Source organism: Canis lupus, chromosome 21, assembly GCF_048164855.1.
Source record: "Canis lupus baileyi chromosome 21, mCanLup2.hap1, whole genome shotgun sequence".
Taxonomy (NCBI): domain Eukaryota; kingdom Metazoa; phylum Chordata; class Mammalia; order Carnivora; family Canidae; genus Canis; species Canis lupus.
In genome coordinates, this window is record NC_132858.1 from 49,304,326 (window position 1) to 49,324,248 (window position 19,923).

The 19,923-nt window shown below is 37.5% G+C and overlaps 1 long non-coding RNA gene across 6 annotated transcripts in view; it reads left to right on the forward strand.

Moving 5' to 3' along the window:
• The window catches only part of LOC140613170 (uncharacterized), a 90,830-nt gene that overhangs the window by 29,886 nt on the left and 41,021 nt on the right, over positions 1-19,923 (forward strand). The window contains exons 5-6 of one of the 6 annotated variants that reach the window (XR_012014337.1): positions 14,723-14,808; positions 15,768-15,915. The exons of 4 other annotated variants lie outside the window; for them this stretch is intronic. This is a non-coding gene — a long non-coding RNA (uncharacterized lncRNA). Of the gene's footprint in view, positions 1-14,722; positions 14,809-15,767; positions 15,916-19,923 lie in introns of those variants that run through there. One more of the 6 variants, XR_012014340.1, reaches the window with a different exon arrangement.

Consider the following 19,923-nt stretch of genomic DNA (forward strand, 5'->3'; position numbering starts at 1 on the left):
CCTACCTATTTCTCTAGACCCAGGAAAATTAGGCTACTGTCAGAATAAATATTTTCTGGGGTGTTGTGGCATAATTTGGGGTAAGTCAGACAAATTAAGCTACAGTGAGCTACAGGAAGCCATATCAGAGGAATCCAGGAATGGGGAGAATCTGGGTAAATGCCACCACACTGAAGTACCTAGTGTGGCCCAGCAGGCTCTGCACTGGAAGTAGTTCTGATATCGACCCTGGACAGTTATTCCTCTGCCTTTGTAAGCCATGCACACTTACTGCCATGTCCACGTGCTTCATGTTGCTTGTTCTCAGTTCCTACCACTTTGCTTATCTGAGTATGAAACACCACCAGGATTTTACTAATTGGAAACAGCTTAATATAATTAAACTGTAAGAAATTACAATTTCCCAGATTGTATTTATCACTGTCAAAAAAATAAGCAAAAATATTATTTAAAAACCTTGGCCCACCAATGAACATTTCTCTGAAAAACAAAAGGATTCTTTATACTTCATGCAAGTGCCCCACTCTGGCTTTTCATGATGGTCAGAGCTGTTCTGAGGGTAAGTGAGGCTTTTTAAACAAAAGGGAAAAGGAAGGAAACACATTTTTGACCACACACTTTGCACTAGAGGCTGTAGATGCTTCATAGATATAATTTCCATTTTATTCCATTTGTGGGATGCTTTCAGTACACTTATAATTGGCAGAATTTTCAGTTTTTGTCAGGGAAATAATTAAAGGAATTGGGGATGACTGGAAGGAGAGGCAGCATTGGGAAGTATAATTTGAGCCAGGTACATTTGGCAGGCAACTCAGAATTGATGAACATGAGAGGCACTGTAGGTCAACATTAACAGTCATCTCTAAGAGCAAGCCTATTTTATCAGGAAGCACAATAGCACATGGTTGGCTGAATTGTAAATTAGATAAGAGGAAACACAGATCAACCTACATTAAAGAGGGCAAGGAGAGCCAGAAAGGAATGATGGAAAGGAAGTCCAAGGAAATAAGAACATGGGCATTATCTAAATACCCTGTAAAGTTTTGCATAAATTTACATCTTCCCTCCCCGCTCCCCTGCCCCCACCAGTGGTGAGGGAGAGGACTTTCTCTCCAATTTTGCAATTGCTTGATGTCACCAAACTTTATATTGTTTGCAAACTCAGAATTTATCTAGGCTGTTAGAAGTCAGTTGTTTTGTGCAGAGTAGCTGGACAGGGCTCAAGGCGGGGATTCCAGGGAGTTGGCAAGGGTCTGCTCTGGATCTGGCTGCTGGTTATGAACTGTGGTTCAGTGTGGTGATTTATCAGGCCACATGTAGACATACACACACACACACACACACACAATTTAAATATATATTAAGATATATAATATGTATATTATACTTCAATCAAATTTTTAAAAAAAAATGCCTGACAATCTAAAGTATATTGTTATAGTTTTAGCTTCACTTTCCCCAGTTACCCCAAGACTGAGCACCTTCTAAGTTTTATTGGTCATCTGTATTTCCACTCCATGCATCTATCAAAAGAAACCTTAACAAATTGTACTGAAATGTTCATTTTCAGAGCTAAAGAAAGAATTTAGGTACTCTGAACTGGGAGTACTGGTGAGAGCCTTTGGACCTTACCAAAATCAGGGGAGTTAAATGACTACATGTCTATAGGATGCTGACTCCTGAGTCACATTCTCCTCCCAACCACCATCACTTTGTTGCTGCCAAAAAGCTGACAGCTAAACCTTTACTTTTCAGGGAAGGCACCATCTTGTAGAACATGCTCAGACGAAGAAAAAAAAAAGACTTGAAAATATTGACATCAGGGTTGTCCAAGCAATGCTCCCCTCCCCAATACTTTAAAGTGAAACTCAAAGTTTGAAAAACCACCCATTAGCACAGATTTAGAGCTTCCACTTGGCTTTTTTTCTCCCTCCCTTAATTTTGAGCACACCACCAAGAATTGCCATCTGTATAAGGGAAGAACCATATGTATGAAGGAAGATAAAGAAATAGAAACTATCCAGGGAAAAAGAACTTAAAAACAAGGCGTTATTTTCAGTGATATAATAGATTAAATCAATGAAGAGAGAATGAGGTGCTATTTAAAAAAAAAAGGGAAATTGAGGAATTGAAGTATGCTAGCAGAAATGAAAAACAAAAAAAGCATTAGAAAATAACATTGAGAAAATAAATATAAAATAAAAGGACAAGACTAAGAAAAGATGAGAAAATTAACAGTGTATAGCCTCCAATATTTAAATAACTGGGATTTCAGAAAGGCAGAAGGGACACAATGGAAAAGGAGAAGAAATCATCAATGAAATAACTCACAGTTTCTCCAGGACATAGATGAAGTCAGACCCAAGCAAGTGCATCACTGTGAAGTTTGTGTCCTGTGGACAATGAGAAAATCTTTCAGAGAGAAACAGAGATAGATGGCCAGGGAGACAGAAAGGCATTTTATGCATATATGGAAAGAGACAGACAACAGGGATAGAGACAGAGAGAGATAGCAACAGTGAGAAAGAGAGAGAGAGAGAGAGAAAACACAAGTCATAAATCTATAAATAAGGGAATATGAATCAGAATAACTGGTTGTTCCGACTGCAACATTAGAGGTTAGAAGACCAGGAAGGGTCCTGCATTATTTCTACAGGAAGATTTATTTCCAACTTGGAGCTCTAAAGTTTGTTAAACCAACAACCAAGGGAACGATAGAATAAAGAATAAAGATACTTTCAGACAAGTGTAATCTCAAAAAAAATTAACTCCCACCTACCCTTTCTTGGGCAGCTACTAGAGGATGTGCTCCAAAAAAATGAGGAAATAAATAAGAAAGAGAACTTTAAAAAAAAAGATTATTTATTTATTCATTTGAGAGAAATAGAGAACAGAGAAGCAGGCTCCCCAATGAGCAGGGAGCCCAAGGAGGGACTGGATCCCAGGACCAGAGATCATGACCTGAAAGAGGACTTAATTAAAGAAAAGAAACACAAGATTCAATACCAGAGAAGTGAAGAGAATTCCCAGGATGATGGTGGCAGACAATCTTAGAATACAGCTTGTGCACCAGGTAAGGAGAGCAAGTCGTCCAGACTGGAGCAGATTTTATATACATATAAATAGCACAGACCTTCATGTCTGAAGCTCTCTAGAGAGTAAGCAAACACATATAATAAAAGCCAGTGTAGTCATTTCTTCTATTTGTATGACCCACAATTATGATGGCTTAGCTGGAATTCAGTGCTGACACAATAATGTAATATGTTTTTGACCTGAACTGTGACAATGAAGCTCTGCCCCTCTTAAATAAAAATATAGCAATAGCCTTTGACTTGTGCGATTTCCATACTGAGGGAGAAATCTCTTGAGGAAAATCCAATTAGATATTAGACAATGCTTGTGTATCCTTAGATTATCTCTGGAACAATAAATACCCTGAAGGCTTCTATAATGTTTACCACTGCAAAACAAAGCTGTATATTAAGGAGACTGATTTTTCATTGTTTATCCCTTTACCATATATAGATAATACCCCTTCAAACTGGATATAACAAAAACGTAGTTTTTAAGCTTAGAAAATTAATACATAAAAATAAAACAAAGGAAACATAAGAATAAAACAAAACAAAATTTGAAAAAGCAAAGCAAAAAGGCTCACTTCAAAAAACAAGAGAAATTATGAAAAATCTATAATTTTTATTCCTAAAGAGAATCAAGAAGAGATTAATTCAAATAAAATATTTGTTATCATGGAATACTAATTCATTCAACATGCTGTTCTGGTGATAAGGATCCAGCTGAACTCTGCAGACAAATCCTTCTCAATGTATTGTCCATCATAGGTAACAATAAGTGCCATGAAGAAAAAGATCAGAGAAAGATGAGTTGATCATTTCCTAGTTATGGTAATATGAAAGGCATCTCTACAGAGGTGATTTTAGAGCAAACTCTTGAATGGTGCAAGAAAAGAATGCCTACATATATGTGGGGGAAGAGCTTCAAGTCAAGAGTAGAGCAGACATTGTAACACAGAACCCTGCCTAGTTTACACAAAGAACAGCTAGTTTGCCAGTGTAGTTGGACTCACAAGGGATACCTAAGGGGGAGCATGGTGGAATCATAGGTCAATAGGGGAGGTTAGTCAGGGGTAGCTCTTATTAGACACAATGAACCTTATTAACGGATTTGAGATCTTAAGTGTATTATGCCATTGTAGGCTTTTGAGTAGGAGAACGATTTGATTCAGATTTTAGAAGGATCCCTTGACAGCTGAGCGGAGGATGGACCGCAGATGGGACAGAAGTGGAAGTAAGAAGATCCTTTGGGGGAGGCTATTGTAATAGTCCATGTGAGAAATAAAATGGTTTGGACCAGAATCAAAGTGGTGGAGAAAGTGTTCCAGATTGTTCTGAAGCCTAACTGAATTATCTGATGGGTTGGAGTCGAGATTTGAAAGAAAAAGAGTTTCAAGAAGGGCTTGAAGGTTTTTGACCTGAGAGAATTGATGAATGGAGGTGCCGTTTCCTGAAACGAGTGGGAAGAGAGGGTTTGAAGAGAAACAGTTAAATGCGGAGTTTTGGTTTTGAAGATATAGAAATTCTCAGATATCCAATATTGAGTACACAATTGTCTGTAAGACAACATTTCAGGGCAAAGTTGGAGGTTGGAGCTAAAAGGTAAGACTTGTCAACAAAGCCATGGAATGGATTGTGAATAGTGAGAACTATAGCTGGCTAAGAAAGAATAGTTTTCACAGCTGAGCAGTGGGACACTGCAACACCGAGAGGTAGGAAGATGAGGAGAACCCTATACACAATATCCACATAAAAAAATAAAATTGCCAATTTTTAAGTGTTCGTTAAAAGTTTGCACAAGAAATACATCAACATTTTCTCATATAACATTTAAAATACATACGGAGCAAGTGCATAAAGTTCTCATCATACCCCGTTGTTATTCTCTAGCAAAGAAGAAACTATTAACTATTCACTGTATATGTATTTTAATCAATTTCCTCTATATACGTGTGTGTAGGCAATTATGTGTGTGTGTATATAAGTGTATGTGTGTAATTTGTGCTTCTTACATGAATGGGATTATTTGCTTATATTGCTATGAAATTTACACGTAATGAGTCGCGGAGGGTTTTTTATCATCTACCATTATAGATTCACTTCATTTTCCTTTAACTTTGTGCAGATTATCCTATCGTATGGACAAGTATCCATTCAAGTATCGTATCCATTCAAGTTCATTCCTATAGGTAAACATATATAAGGTTTCCAGGTTTTCATGATTAGAAACAGTGCTGCAATGAAAATCTTTACCCTGCTTTCCGTACATTTATTCTCAAAGACAGATCTGTATGTAGAATTGCCAGGTTCACAACACATAATTTTTAAATGTTGATAGGATATTACCACATTCCTTGACAACACTGAATATTTCAATTTAATTTTATTTGTGTATATAATAAGTTTTTTTCTTTACAATTTTTGGATGTAGTTTCTTCTAACCAACAGACCAAAATACACCCAGAATCTAGTGTATTGCTCTGTTCTGTTCACCTGTCTGATTATATTCTCTCTCTCTCTCTCTGTCTCTCTCTCTCTTTTTTTTTTTTTTTTTTTTTTTGAGTCTCTTCTGATTTTGTGTAGTGTATATTTCTCTGGGGTCATTGTTGCTATTTTAGTATTTTGTTCTCTCATTCACCTGTTCTCTTCTGGACAGAGAGACAAGATGGAAAAACTCACCTCAAAAAAGAGAACAAGAAGCAGTACTGACTGTCAGGGACCTAATCAGTATGGATATAAGTAAGATGTTGGAACTAGAGTTCAGACTAACAATTATAAAGATGATAGCTGGGTTTGAAAAAAAAAAAAAAGCATAGAAGACACTAGAGAATCCCTTTCTGGAGAAATAAAAGGACTAAAATCTAATGAAGCCAAAATAAAAAAAGCTATTAATGAGATGGAATTAAAAAAAAAAAAGGAGACTCTAACTGCTAAGATAAATGAGGCAGGAGAGAATCAGTGATATAGAAGACAAGATTATGGAGAATAAAGAAGCTGAGAAAAGAGAGATAAACAGGGACACCCGGGTGCCTCAGCAGTGCCTGAGCATCTGCCTTCGGCTTGGGGATTGACCTGGAAGTCCTGGGATTGAGTCCCACATCAGGCTCCCTGCCTGGGTCCTGCTTCTCCCTCTGCCCATGTCTCTGTCTCTCTCTGTGTTCTCTCATGAGTAAATAAATAAAATCTATTAAAAAGAGAGAGAGAGAGATAAACAATTACTGGATCATGAGGGGAGTTTGAGAGATAAGTAATACCATAAAGTGAAACAATATAGAATAATCGGGATCCCAGAAGAAGAGGAAAGGGGGGGCAGAGGGTATACTTGAGCAAAGTATAGCTGAGAACTCCCCTAGTCTGGGAAAGGAAACAGGCATGCAAGTCCAGGAGGCACAGAGAATCCCCCTCAAAATCAATAAAAATAGGTCAACACCTCAACATATAATAGTGAACACTGCAAATTTCAGAGACAAAGAGAAAATCCTGAAAGCAACTCAGGACAAGGAGTCCTTAAACTAAAGGGTAGAAGCATTAGACTGGTAGCAGTCCTATCTGCAGAGACCTGGAAGGGCAGAAAGGGCTGGCATGATGTGTTCAGGGTGCTAAATGAGAAAAATATGCATCAAAGAATACTTTATCCAGCAAGACTGTCATTCAGAATAGAAGGAGAGATAAAGTGCTTCCAGGACAAATAAAAACTAAAAGAATTTATGATCACGGAACCAGTCTTCCAAGAACTATTTAAAGGGATCCTTTAAGCAAAGAGAGAGCTTAAAAGTAACATAGACCAGAAAGGAACAGAGACAATACACAGAAATAGTGACTTTACAGGTAATACAATGGTACTAAATTCATATCTTTCAATACTTAGTATGAATGTAAATGGGCTAAATACTCCAATCAAAAGACATAGGATATTAGATTAGATAAAAAAGGAAAACTTTAACACCCTGCTCAGTGCAATGGACAGATCACCTAAGCAGAAGCTCAACAAGGAAACAGGGGCTTTAAATTACACATTGGACCAGATGGACTTCACAGATATATAAGAGTATTCCATCTGAAAGCAACAGAAAACATATTCTTCTTGAGTTCACATGGAGCATTTTCCAGAATAGGTCACATAGTGGATCACAAATTGGGTTTCAGCTGGTACCAAGAGATTGAGATCTTTCCCTGCATATTTTCAGACTACAATGTTTTGAAACTTGAATTCAATCACAAGAAGAAATTGGGAAGCAACTCATATACTTGAAGGTCAAAGAGTATCTTACTAAGGAATGAAAGAGTCATCAAGGAAATTAAAGAGTTTAAAAATTCCTGGGAACAAATGAAAATGAAAACACAACTGTCCAAAACCTTGGGGATGCAGCAAAGGTTGTCCTAAGAGGGAAGGATATAGCAATCCAAGAAATGAGAAAGATCTCAAATACACAACCTACCCTTACACCTATAGGAGCTGGAGAAAGAACAGCAAATAAAATAAAGCAAATAAACCCAGCAAGAGAAGAGAATTAGTAAAGATTAGAGCAAAAATCAATGAAATAGAAACCAAAAGAACATTAGAACAGATCAACAAAAGTGGAGCTGATTTTTTGGATTTTTTAAAATATTTTATTTATTTATTCATGAGAGACACAGAGAGAGAGGCAGAGACACAGGCAGAAGGAGAAGCAGGCTCCACACAGGGAACCTGACATGGGACTCAATCCCGGGTCTCCAGGATCACACCCTGGGCCAAAGGTGGCATTAAACCGCTGGGCCACTGGGGCTGCCCAGGAGCTGATTCTTTGAAAGAGTTAATAAGATCATGAAATTCCTGGACAGACTTACCAAAAAGAAAGGGAAAGGACCCAAAAAAATAAAATCATGAATGAAAGAGGAGACATCACAACCAACACTGCAGAAATATAAGCAATTATAAGAATATATTATGAGCAATTATGTACCAATAAATTAGGAACTCTGGAAGAAATGGATGCACTCCTAGAATATAAATTACCAAAGCTGAACAGGAAGAGATAGAAAACATGAACAGACCCATAACCAGCAAGAAAATTGAGGAAGTAATAAAAAAATCTCTGAACAAACAAGAGTCTAGGGCCAGATGGCTTCCCAGGGGAATTCTACCAAACATTTAAAGAAGAATTAATTCATTTTTCTGAAGCTGTTTCAAAAAAAATAGAAATGGAAGGAAAACTTCAAAATCTTTCTGGGGCCAGCATTACCTTGGTCCCCAGAAAAGACCCCAACAAAAAGGAGAATTACAGACCAATATCCCTGATGAACATGAGTGCCAAAATACTCACCAGGATACTTGCCAAATGGGATGCAACAGTACATTAAAAGGATTATTCACCACTGCCAAGTAGGATTTATTCCTGGGCTGCAAGTGTGGTTCAACATCCACAAATCAAGCATGATACACCACATTAATAAAAGAAAGGACAAGAACCACATGATTCTCTCAATAGATTCAGAAAAAGCATTTGACAAAGTAGAGCATCCTTTCTTGATTACAATTCTCCACAGTGTAGGGATAGAGGGAACATACCTAAATATCATAAAAGCTGTATTTGAAAAGCCCACAGTGAATATCATTCTCAACGGGGAAAAACTGAGAGCTTTTCACTTAAGGTCAGGAATATGACAGAGATGTTCACTCTCACCCTTGTCTAACATCGTACTAGAAGTCCTAGCCTCAGCAATCAGACAACAAAAAGAAATAAAAGGCATCCAAACTGGCGATGAAGAAGTCAAACTCTCCCTCTTCACAGATGACCAGATACCCTACATGGAAAACCCAAAATTGCTAGAATTGGTACAGGAATTCAGGAAAGTGGCAGGATATAAAATCAATGCATAGAAATCTGTTGCATCTCTGTACACTAACAATGAAACAGGAGAAAGAGAAATTAAGGAGTTGATCCCGTTTACAATTGTGCCCAAAACCATAAGATAACTAGGAATAAACCTAACCAAAGAGGCAAAGGATCTGTACTCAGAAAACTATAGAACACTTATGAAACACTCAGAAAACTATAGAACACAAGAAATGGAAAATTATTCCATGCTCATGGATTGGAAGAACAAATATTGTTAAAATGTCTATGCTACCAGCAGCAATCTCCACATTTAATGCAATCCTTATCAAAATACCATCAACTTTTTTCACAGAGCTGGAATAAATAATCCTAAAATTTTTATGGAATCAGAAAAGACCCCAAATAGCCAAGGGAATGTTGAAAAAGACATCCAAAGCGCATGGCACCACAAACCTGGACTTTAAGCTATATTACAAATTTGTGATCATCAAGACAGTGTGGTACTGGCACAAAAACAGGCACCTAGATCAATGGAACAGAATAACGGACCAAGAAATGAGCCCTCAACTCTATGGTCAAGTAATCTTTGACAAGGAAAATTGGACAGCCACATGCATAAGAATGAAATTGGACCATTTCCTCATACCATACACAAAAATAGACTCAAAATGGATGAAAGATCTAAATGTGAGACAGGAATCCACCAAAATCCTAGTGGAGGATGCAGGCAGCAACCCCTGTGACCTCAGCAGCAACAACTTCTTGCTAGACACATCTCCAAAGGAGACAAAGGCAAAAATGGACTATTAGGACTTCATCAAGATAAAAAGCTTTTGCAAAGCAAAGGAAACAGTACACATAAACCAAAAGATAACTGACATAATGGAAGAAGATATTTGCAGAAGTCTTATCAAATAAAGGGCTAATACCCAAAGGACAAATAATTCAATCAAGAAATGGGCAGAAGTTATGAACAGACATTTCTCCAAAGACACACAGATGGCCAACAGACACATGAAAAAATGCTGCACATCACTGGCCATCAGGGAAATCCAAATGAAAACCACCATGAGATACCACCTCACACCAATCAGAATGGCTAAAATTAACAAGTCAGGAAATGATAGATGCTGGTGAGGATGCCACTGTTGATAGGGATGCAAGCTGGTTACAGCCACTCTGGAAAACAGCACGGAGGTTCCTCAAAAAGTTGAAAATTGAGCTACTCTATGATCCAGCAATTGCACTACTAGGTATTTTACCCAAAAATACAAATGGAGAGATCTGAAGGGGCACCTGCACCCTAATGCTTATAGAAGCAATATCCACAATAGCCAAACTATGAGAAGAGCCTGGATATCTATTGACAGATGAATGAATAAAGAAACTGTGATATGTTTATATTTTTTCTTTGGAAAATTGACTATTCATTTTCTTTAGATTTTTGTAAGGAATTACTTTCCTGTGTGTGTGTGTGATATATGATATATTATATATAATGGAATATATACTTATGGAATATATATAATGAAATATTACCTAGCCATCAAAAATGAAATATTGCCATTTGCAGTGACATGTATGGAACTAGGGGGTATTATGCTTAGTGAAGTAAGTCAGTCAGGGAAAGACAGTATCATATAATTTCATTCATATGTAGACTTTAAGAAACACAGCAGAGGGGCATAGGGAAAAGGAAGGAAAATAGAACAAAGTGAAATCAGAAAGAAAGAGAAACCACAAAAGACTCTTAATCATAGGAAACAAACTAAGGGTTGCTGGAGGGGAGGTTGGGGGGGATGGGGTGCCTGAGTGATGGATATGAAAGAGGGCATGTGAAGTAATGAGTTCTGGGTGTTATAGAGGACTGATGAATCACTGACCTCTACCTCTGAAACTAATAATACACAATATGTTAATTAACTAAATTTAAATAAAAATATTTTCTTCTAAGTGTTTTAACATTTTCTTTTCTTCATGTAAGGAATTATTCACGTGGAAATTAGATTTTATTTTCATATGTGTTAGCAATCTAGTTTCATTCTGTCCATGCACTTAAACAATTGATCTAATAGCAGTAAATAAAGAGAGCTTTTTTTTCTCTGCTAATTTGTAGTGCTACCTCTGTCAAGTTTTCTGTTTATATTTTTTCTTTGGAAAATTGACTATTCATTTTCTTTAGATTTTTGTAAGGAATTACTTTCCTGTTTCTTATCAATGCTGTTCAGAAACAGTCATCACATTTTCAAGGTATTTTAATTTGTGATATATTTTGTGATTAGTTCCTACTATGTAGTTATTTGTCTTTGGTTTTGGTATCTCACAACATAGAAAAATTTTAAAGCTTCATGTAGCCAACTCGGTCCATTTTTGTGACATCTAAATATTAAGAAGATTTTATCTAAGCCTAGATTCTAAAAATATTTAATAATATTTTCTACTGGTTCTTTTACAATTTTATTTTTTATTTTTAGATTTTATTTCCTGTTGGAATTATCTTTCTATGTGGTATGATGAAGCAGTCTAACACTGTATTTTTTTCCCAAGGGGATAAAAAATTTTTCTAAAACTTCAGCTTTTCTGCAACTCCTCCCCAAACTCACTAGGCTCCTCCTAGTGTTGAAGCAGGTCTAGGGTTAAGAGGTCAAGTGCAGGAGAGCTTTTACCTGGCTGACTGCAATATAACCAATATAGTCTGTTGTTGGTTTCCTGGGCCAGGGTAATAGTATTAAATGACTCTTTCTCTAGGGCACTTGTGAGTTTCTCAGAGACTCTCCTACTGGCTGTTGCAGCTGTAATGCCCCTGGCTGTGAGCCTCACCTTCACAGCCACTCACAAGTCCCTTTACTTCGGCCCCAAAGATACATGTCTAGGTCCTCCAGACACACACACAGTACTGTCCTTTCTAACAAGTAACAGTCCCACCAGCAGTGTGACTTTTGAATGTCTTGCCAAACATTCCTATAATTGAAAAAAGCCATTTACAATTACATCAACTTTGGACCAATTCCAATTTACAAAGACACTCAAAACATTTTTGCATGGTTTTCATATACTCTGATTTTCCCAAAGTGAAAATAAAATACTAGGGAAATCAAGAGAATATTGTACTTTGTGTTCAGCACTTCTCCAAGGGTTGCTTGACATTTCAGAAGATCCCAGCAGTGATGACAATGAGGTCTTTGAGTCACTAGAACCCGCCCCTGTATCACATATATTTATAGCCACCATGTCCTTGATGATTCCACGTATAGGTACAAACATCCAGCCACTTCATTATGTCTTCTATTTTCGTGAAGTTCAGGCATTAATATATTGAAAATGTATTTCCCTTTTATGTTCTCCTTCATGTCACAGCTAGGGCAGTAGAGTGACTTTCATTTTTTAGGTAACTTTTCATTATGCATGTAGATAGGTTACAGTAACATGAATTTCATTTCAGTCTGCACTATTTAGGAGGCATTACACAGAATTTGTTATAAAAAGGGTCACTGGGTCTGACAGGGTTGAGAATCACTGCTGTCTAGCATGAATTCTGGATTTCTTAGCTCAACATCCAAAGCCCTTTATTTCGAGCTCTGTCTGTCTTCTTAGGCTCATCTCTCTTGTCCCTCCCCATAAGCACTACAACCAGGCACAGGGATCGGCCTGTCCTCCCTGGAACATTCCACACTCAGATGTGTCTCTCTGCCTTTCTACTCACCTCTACCTGGTAAGCCTGGCAGAGACCCACTGGCCTTCCTCTCTCAGCTTATGGGCTACCTGCAGATCTTTCTCAATTTGACCTTGGCACCATCAAGACTGTATTTCTGGTTAATCTGGTGTGTTTCTCTTTCCCCACCTGATTAAGACCTTGAGGACAAAGTCTGAGGACTCATCTTTGCAGCTTCAGATTTTTACCCTTTGTTTGTCTGGCATATTGTAGGATCTTAGTATTTATGGCATTTATTTGATTATCATAGGACAAAATAAGGAGACATCCAAATTCTGTGATGATATCAGCTCTCTGGAGGATAGGTCACTATGTGGTGTTGCAGGGGCACTGGGAAAAGGGTGAGGAGGAAGATAAACCTTTGTCTGGGCTTCTTATCCCCTTTTAGAACTCCTTTCCCCCATTTCTCTGTTCCTCTCTCTTATCTCTTGTCAGTCATGTCAGAGCATTTAAGCTACCCAATGAATATGATCAGAACTCAAAGCATGCAGAGGATGCTGAAGACAACATGTTTGTGTGTGTGTGTGTGTGTGTGTGTGTGTGTGTCTGTGTGATGTGTGTGTGGATGGGGCCCCAGTCAAGGTCTGAGAACCCTGGAGACTTTGGTCTTGAAAAACAGACGAACTAGGGGTGGTAGAAGGGGAGGAGGGCGGGGGGTGGGAGTGAATGGGTGACGGGCACTGGGGGTTATTCTGTATGTTAGTAAATTGAACACCAATAAAAAATAAATTTAAAAAAAAAGAAAAAAAAAGAAAAAAAAAGAAAAACAGATTTTGGATCTTTGTGGAATACCGGCCATTTGGAAGTTGCTGTGAGTGCCACAGCAAAAGAATCAAAGACTTAAAAACAAAAGAGCATTAGAACATATCTGATCCATTTCTGCTCCTCATTCTACCAAAGGAAAAACTAGCTCTGAGAGCCCAGAGGATTTCCCAGGATTTCCACCCAGAAACAGAGAGTAATGAAAGAGGTCTGTGCAGCACAGGCTGCCTGGACTTGGCCTGCACCCACAACATGCTAACTGTGGCTCTGGCATATGATTTCTCGTTCTGTCATCTTGATTGATATCTTCTCCCTCATGTCCCAGCTGAGGGATACTTCGAATCAAAGTTCCCACTGGAAGTCCCAAAATGTTAGCTATATCAATTCAAATAACTATTTTAATGATACAAATATGTAGCTACTTTTTTGCAGTATTTTTACTGTGAAAATTAATTAGTTTTTTTCAAAAACAAGCTATCTCATTGAATGAATTCAGTGAAAAAGCTTATCTAAAAGCATGTCTTGTATTAATAATTGGGTTACATGATCAGAATCTTTTTCCAAGATTTACAGTCCCCGTTGTAGTATGGATCTCAGAATTCAGATTTCTTTCCTTAGCACTCCAGGTTGTCTCCATGCTTCAAGGTTCAAAGCTATAATGAACTATTTCTCTTACTGAAATATATAGAGTCTTTTCTATCAATAAGCAAAAAAGTCTAGTTCTGCTTTCAATCAGCAGATTCATGTCTTAAAGATGGCCGCAAGGATTATGCCGATTAATTTTTGTATCTCTTGTCTCAACAAAAACGGTACACGCTCATTGCAGAAAATTAAGAAAATTGACATGAACAAGAATGGCCCATGTTATTAGAGAATATTTTAAATTTACATAAAATGTTTCTCTCCCAAATCATGCTATGGGTCACTAAATGTTTGCTCTTTCTTTGAAGAGGAAAAGAAATAAATGTCCATGAGTATCTCAGTATAATTGTGCAGTACTTGTGTATAATTAGAATGCAGTGCATAAAAACTCATTTTTGAAATGGCTGCACCTTGTTCACTATAAGCTTTCTGAAAAGCAGCATGAATGATCCATTGCTTTAATTAGACTACCTTAAGCTATGGAAAGTGGTAAGAGGAAAAAGTACTATGCCTAGTGCTGGGAAATCCCGCATGAAAACGAAACAGAGGCAGCTAAATGTAACCCCCTGGAAAGAGGAAATTTTACTATTATTCTTTTTCCTAAGAGGATTCAGCCTCTAGAGTTAAAGAACCAGGCTTACTACATGGCTACTGGCCATCACATTGGATTCATTTAGCTGCATTTGTTGATACCTGGGTTTTTCTAGAAACACTTTCAAGAAGAACTGCAAATCCACAGTTTAGCATTGTGGACAATCAGCACAAAAGTGGGAGTCACTGGAGAATACAGAAGGTCAGTAAAAATTCATTCCATTATTGCAAATCCTTAGTTATCTGATGTCAGGGTTTTGTGCCAAACTGGTTTCCTGGTAAAGAGAGGAAGATAGAAGAGCATTTTCAAGACGAGAGGAAAAAAAGTCACAATCCTCTTAAATAATTGAGGTCAGTGGATAAGAAAACGGGAGTAAGTATCCCAGGCCCTGGTTACTGTCTAGCCAGCCTCCCATGCTGACATTTGCTGTTCCAAAGTAAATAGTTAATACAAACTAGACATCAGTTTTGCACATCTAGGAGGTAGGATGCAGCTGCACACTGTACTACCAATAAAAGGACAGGAGCTGTGAGATTTCTAGATTCTATTGTAAAATTTGGCCACCCCAGGTGAATTCTTATCTCTTGGTGGACTCAGGGATAGAATAACAGGCAGCAAGAGGAATGGACTCAATTAAGATGTCTCAGAGAAATAATCTGTAAATAGTAGAAGGACCTTTAGCCCTCTTTGGCTTGGTTGGTGGGCAGAAGAAAGGCACTCCTCAAAGTGAATTTGGGGGCCGATGTGTCAAATCCTTCCTAAAAGAAGATGGCTGAAAGGAGAAAACATAAGTGGGAAATATCAGAAAAGGAGACAGAACATGAAGGACTCCTAACTCTGGGAAACAAACTAGGGGTGGTGGAAGGGGAGGCGGGCAGGGGGTGGGGGTGACTAGGTGACAGGCACTGAGGGGGGCACTTGGTGGGATGAGCACTGGGTGTTATTCTGTATGTTGGCAAATTGAACACCAATAAAAAATAAATTCATTTTAAAAAAAGAAAAAAGAAGATGGCTGAGATATAGAGGATAGTGAGGCAGAGTCAAAAGTAGGATATGAGATTGATTAATATGAGAGGTTGAAAGATGGTGATTGGGCACTAGCCCAATCTCCATAGGAATTAATAAACAGTGACTGTTTTTTGACATTTTGCTTCTCACAGTGCAACCCCAGAGGTGTTGGAAAGAAAAGAGCCACAGGACTAAAGGACTCCTACATCTAGGGAAAGTGGGATCTGATTTCCAGTGGAAATAAGTAGAAACCCATTCACTTTATTTTGGATTATTTCTGAATACAGGTCATGAATGAGAGTACCATTTTTTTAAGCTATTTAGAGCGTTCGGGGGGCGGGGGGCATATACAAAGACCATCTATGGACTTCCTGGATAAAAGGTTAAAACAAACAAACAAAGAAGCCTAAAATCAACAACAAGATCCCTGCCAATTTTGGTATCATCTGAAGTAAGAATTCCTGGTCAAAAAGTTACAAATATTTGACTGGGATATTTGGTGGGAAGAGGGAAGGAAAAAAAGCATAACAAATGCTTCAAAGTGAAAAAGTTTTGACCAGAGATTTCCAGAAGAAACGTGAGAGGTAGAATGGCAGACGACATTTCCAGAGAAGTGATAAGAAGGCAGGAGAAGCCCTGGGAGCCCCACTGTGGGTCAGAACTCTGCAAACGCAGCCAGAATATACTCTTTCTTGGAATGCATCTCTGGGGAAGAAGGAAAGAGAGATCACCCAAGATGGTGATTGAGAGTTCTGTGTAGAGCAGGCTAATGCCATCAGCTTAATCTCACTTACCAAGGGGGGAGATTTATGACACAGATGTGCAGGTGCCCTGGATATGGGAAATCCAGGGACAGCCTGAGAGTGCTGGGGATGCAGGTGCTGGAAATCCAGACTCCTCAGAGCACCATCCCAGCAGCCCTGGGCTAAGAGGCCACCCCTGCCCTGGGAGTGATGCTAGTTTGCAAGACAGCTAAAGCCACAGGCATTTCTCCTTGCCTCCTTCTCAACCTTACAACCATCCAAATGTGCTGGGAGAAGAGATTTAGATAGAAACTAAAATGCCAGTGAAGAAGACAGTGCAATTGAGGTTATAGAATAAGAAAATTCACAGTGACTCAACAGAGCAAATGGAAAACACACACACACACACACAACTAAAGAAATAGTAGAAGAAATTCTTGAGACTTCAGATTGAAGTTCTCAGAATATCAGGGTTTGCTTTGCTTTTTACCTTGAAAACAAAAAGAGACTCACACCTAAATTTATTCTGATAAAACAAAGATAAAGGAAAAAAGCAGTAAAACTAAGTTAACTGCAGACCTTGGTTCATCTTCCCTACACTGGAATTATGCCAAGACAGTGGAGCAAGATCCAGAGTTTTCAGGGAAAAGAGTGTGGCCAGGGATTCCCAACTGTGACAATTTATCATCACAACACTAGGAAATGATAACCATACTCTGAGATATGTGAGTAATCAGAGAGGAAAACACCCATGTCATATTAAAAATACTCAAGGAGGTAAAGGAGATGAACAATAGTGATAACAAGAAAATAAAATAAGGCCCTCAGTGAATAATTACTGTTTAGATGGTTACATGTGACTATCATCTCAAAATGGTTTTAAAATCTGAGAAAATTCTCACATAATCTGAGAGGCAGAGAAAAAAGAAAAAAGCAGGCCAAATTCTTCACATTATATGAAGCACTAAGGCTTTATTGATGGTATTGACAGGTCAATTAATGTTTCCCTATTCTTAGTGAAAGAAGCTCTCCAATAGACTATGTTTTCCAAATCAGTAGAAACATATAATAATTCAAAAAATGAAATAAATACCACGAAACACAAAAAAAGTAAAGAACAATACAAGAGACAACCATGAAACACAATCGCACTAAGTGCAAACGAATCAAATTCCATCTTTGGAAGAGAACAGTTTTCAAATTGGGCTGGGAAAACAAAATCTAGCTAAATGGTGCCTTCAAAAAACCAGGTAAAATAAATTGAAGTGAAACGTATTTTTTACAGAGATGGACAAAGACACACCAGATGAGCACAAGTAGGAAGCAGAAGTGACGATATTAATACTGGACCAACTAGAATGAAGAAAAAGGAATCACTTGAACAAGGGGACCCATTTCACAAATCAAAAGCGGAATCTAAAACAAAGATGTAATTGCCATGATTAATGAAGGGACCAATGAAAACAGCACTAAAACATATGAAGCCAATTCTCTTGGGAATGCTCCTCCAGTGAACAAAACTAAAACGATGAGGGATTAGCTGCTCTTAAATGAAACAATTATATTATTTGGGTTTTTTTTAAAAGAAGCTATTAATGTTTAACTATTTTCCTTTATACTATCATTTATTTGTGTTTTCTAGATTATTTTATTGAATTATTTCTTGTTTTCTAGATTATTTTATTGAATTATTTCTTGTTGAATAATTATATATATTTTTTAAAGATTTTATTTATTTATTTATTTATTTATTTATTTATTTATTTATTTATGAGAGACACAGAGGGAGAGAGGCAGAAACACAGGCAGAGGGAGAAGCAGGCTCCCTGTGAGGAGCCCAATGCAGAACTTGATCCTGGCACCCCAGGATCACACCCTGAGCCAAAAGCAACTGCTCAACCACTGAGCCACCCAGAGGCCTAAATAATCTTATTTATTTATTTATTTATTTATTTATTTATTTTTAATAATCATATTTAAAGCCAAGGATTTTCGCTGTCCACCCCAGCTGCAACTCCCTCCTGCAGCTCCTGGGGCTGCTTGTCTACTCACTGGGTGTGGACCTGGTACCCCTTTTCTGAAGAAGCCAGGAGATAACTCTAGCACTCACTATGGCAAATGAAAAGTCCAAGGATGGAGTCAAGACTGAGAACAAGGATCATGTTAATGTGCAGGTGGCGGGGCAGGATGGTTCTGGGGTGCAGAGTAAGATTAAGAGGCGGACATCACTTAGTAAACTGATGAAAGCCTACTGGGAACCCCAGAGTTTGTCCATGAGGCAATTTCCCATTTGATGGGCACCCAATCAATGAAACAGACACACCTACGGAGCTGGAAATGGAGGATGAAGGTAAGGTGATGCATCCCAGCAACAGACAGAGGTGTCTACTAAAAAGGAAACCTGATACTGTATTCCAGAACTCTGTTCCTCTAAACCAAGAAGACAGTCTCAATCAGAAAACCACAATTTGAATCCACCACATCCTCACTACTACAGTAGTTTTCTCTGTTTCCCTTCCCCACTCCTTTGTTGTGCATAAAATAACTGTGCATGTGCAGTTACTTTAAAAAAGAGAGAGAGAGAAAGAAAAATAAAGCCAAGGATTTTCTTTTAAGTAGAACCTTAACCCGGTCTCATTATTTTGTCTAATGTAATGTCTTATCTAATAGTCTGTGGTTTGATTTTAACTTTTTTTTTTTTACTCAATACTTATTTAGGAATATCTACTTTTAATTCCGGATTAATTTTATTTGTATATCTACTGCACTCAAAGATTGTGATCTGAGTAATTTATATAAATAGTCCACGTTAATTGGGAAAACCTGCATTCTCTATTTTGCAACATGCAGCATTATCATTTACCTGAATTTTAAAATTTTTCTACAGTGGGCATGTACTGTTTTTTGTCAGGAGAAAAATATATAAATTAGTTGATATAAACATACTTCTGCCATATTTAAATCATGACCTGTCTCTTGAAAACATCACTGTGGTTCTTGTTGATGTTAAAGTTTAGAAATAATTCCAAGAAAAGAAATAGTGCATTGTACTTTCATTTGCTGACATTAAATCCCAGATTTCAAATTATAATCTTGGAATGTAAAATAGGAAAATCCTCCTCCATGTAATCACAGAAAAACTATTTTGGCTATTTATAACATCCAAATTCTGTGTAATATAGCCATGAATGGGCATTTTTAGTGCTGTAATTGGTCTCTTTTAGAAAGCAAAGCTGAAATCAATGTGATCTTCTGCTTCTCTGTTCTTTTTCCACGAAATGTACCTTGAATTGCTGGACTAGTACAACACCCTTTGAAAAATATTTAGCATTTGAAGACAATAGTTTTCTAAATAAAGAAATCGATAAATTGGAAAAATACATGTGCAAAGAATATAAATCACTATATACAGTATAATTGCACTTTCAGTGAATACTACTTACAAAGTATTTTAGGTACAAACTACTAACATATAAAGGTAATACAGGAAAAATATTGATAAATAATTCCACAGATTATAAATTATAACAAATTAGAAGAAATGAATAAATCTTTTGTTATAATT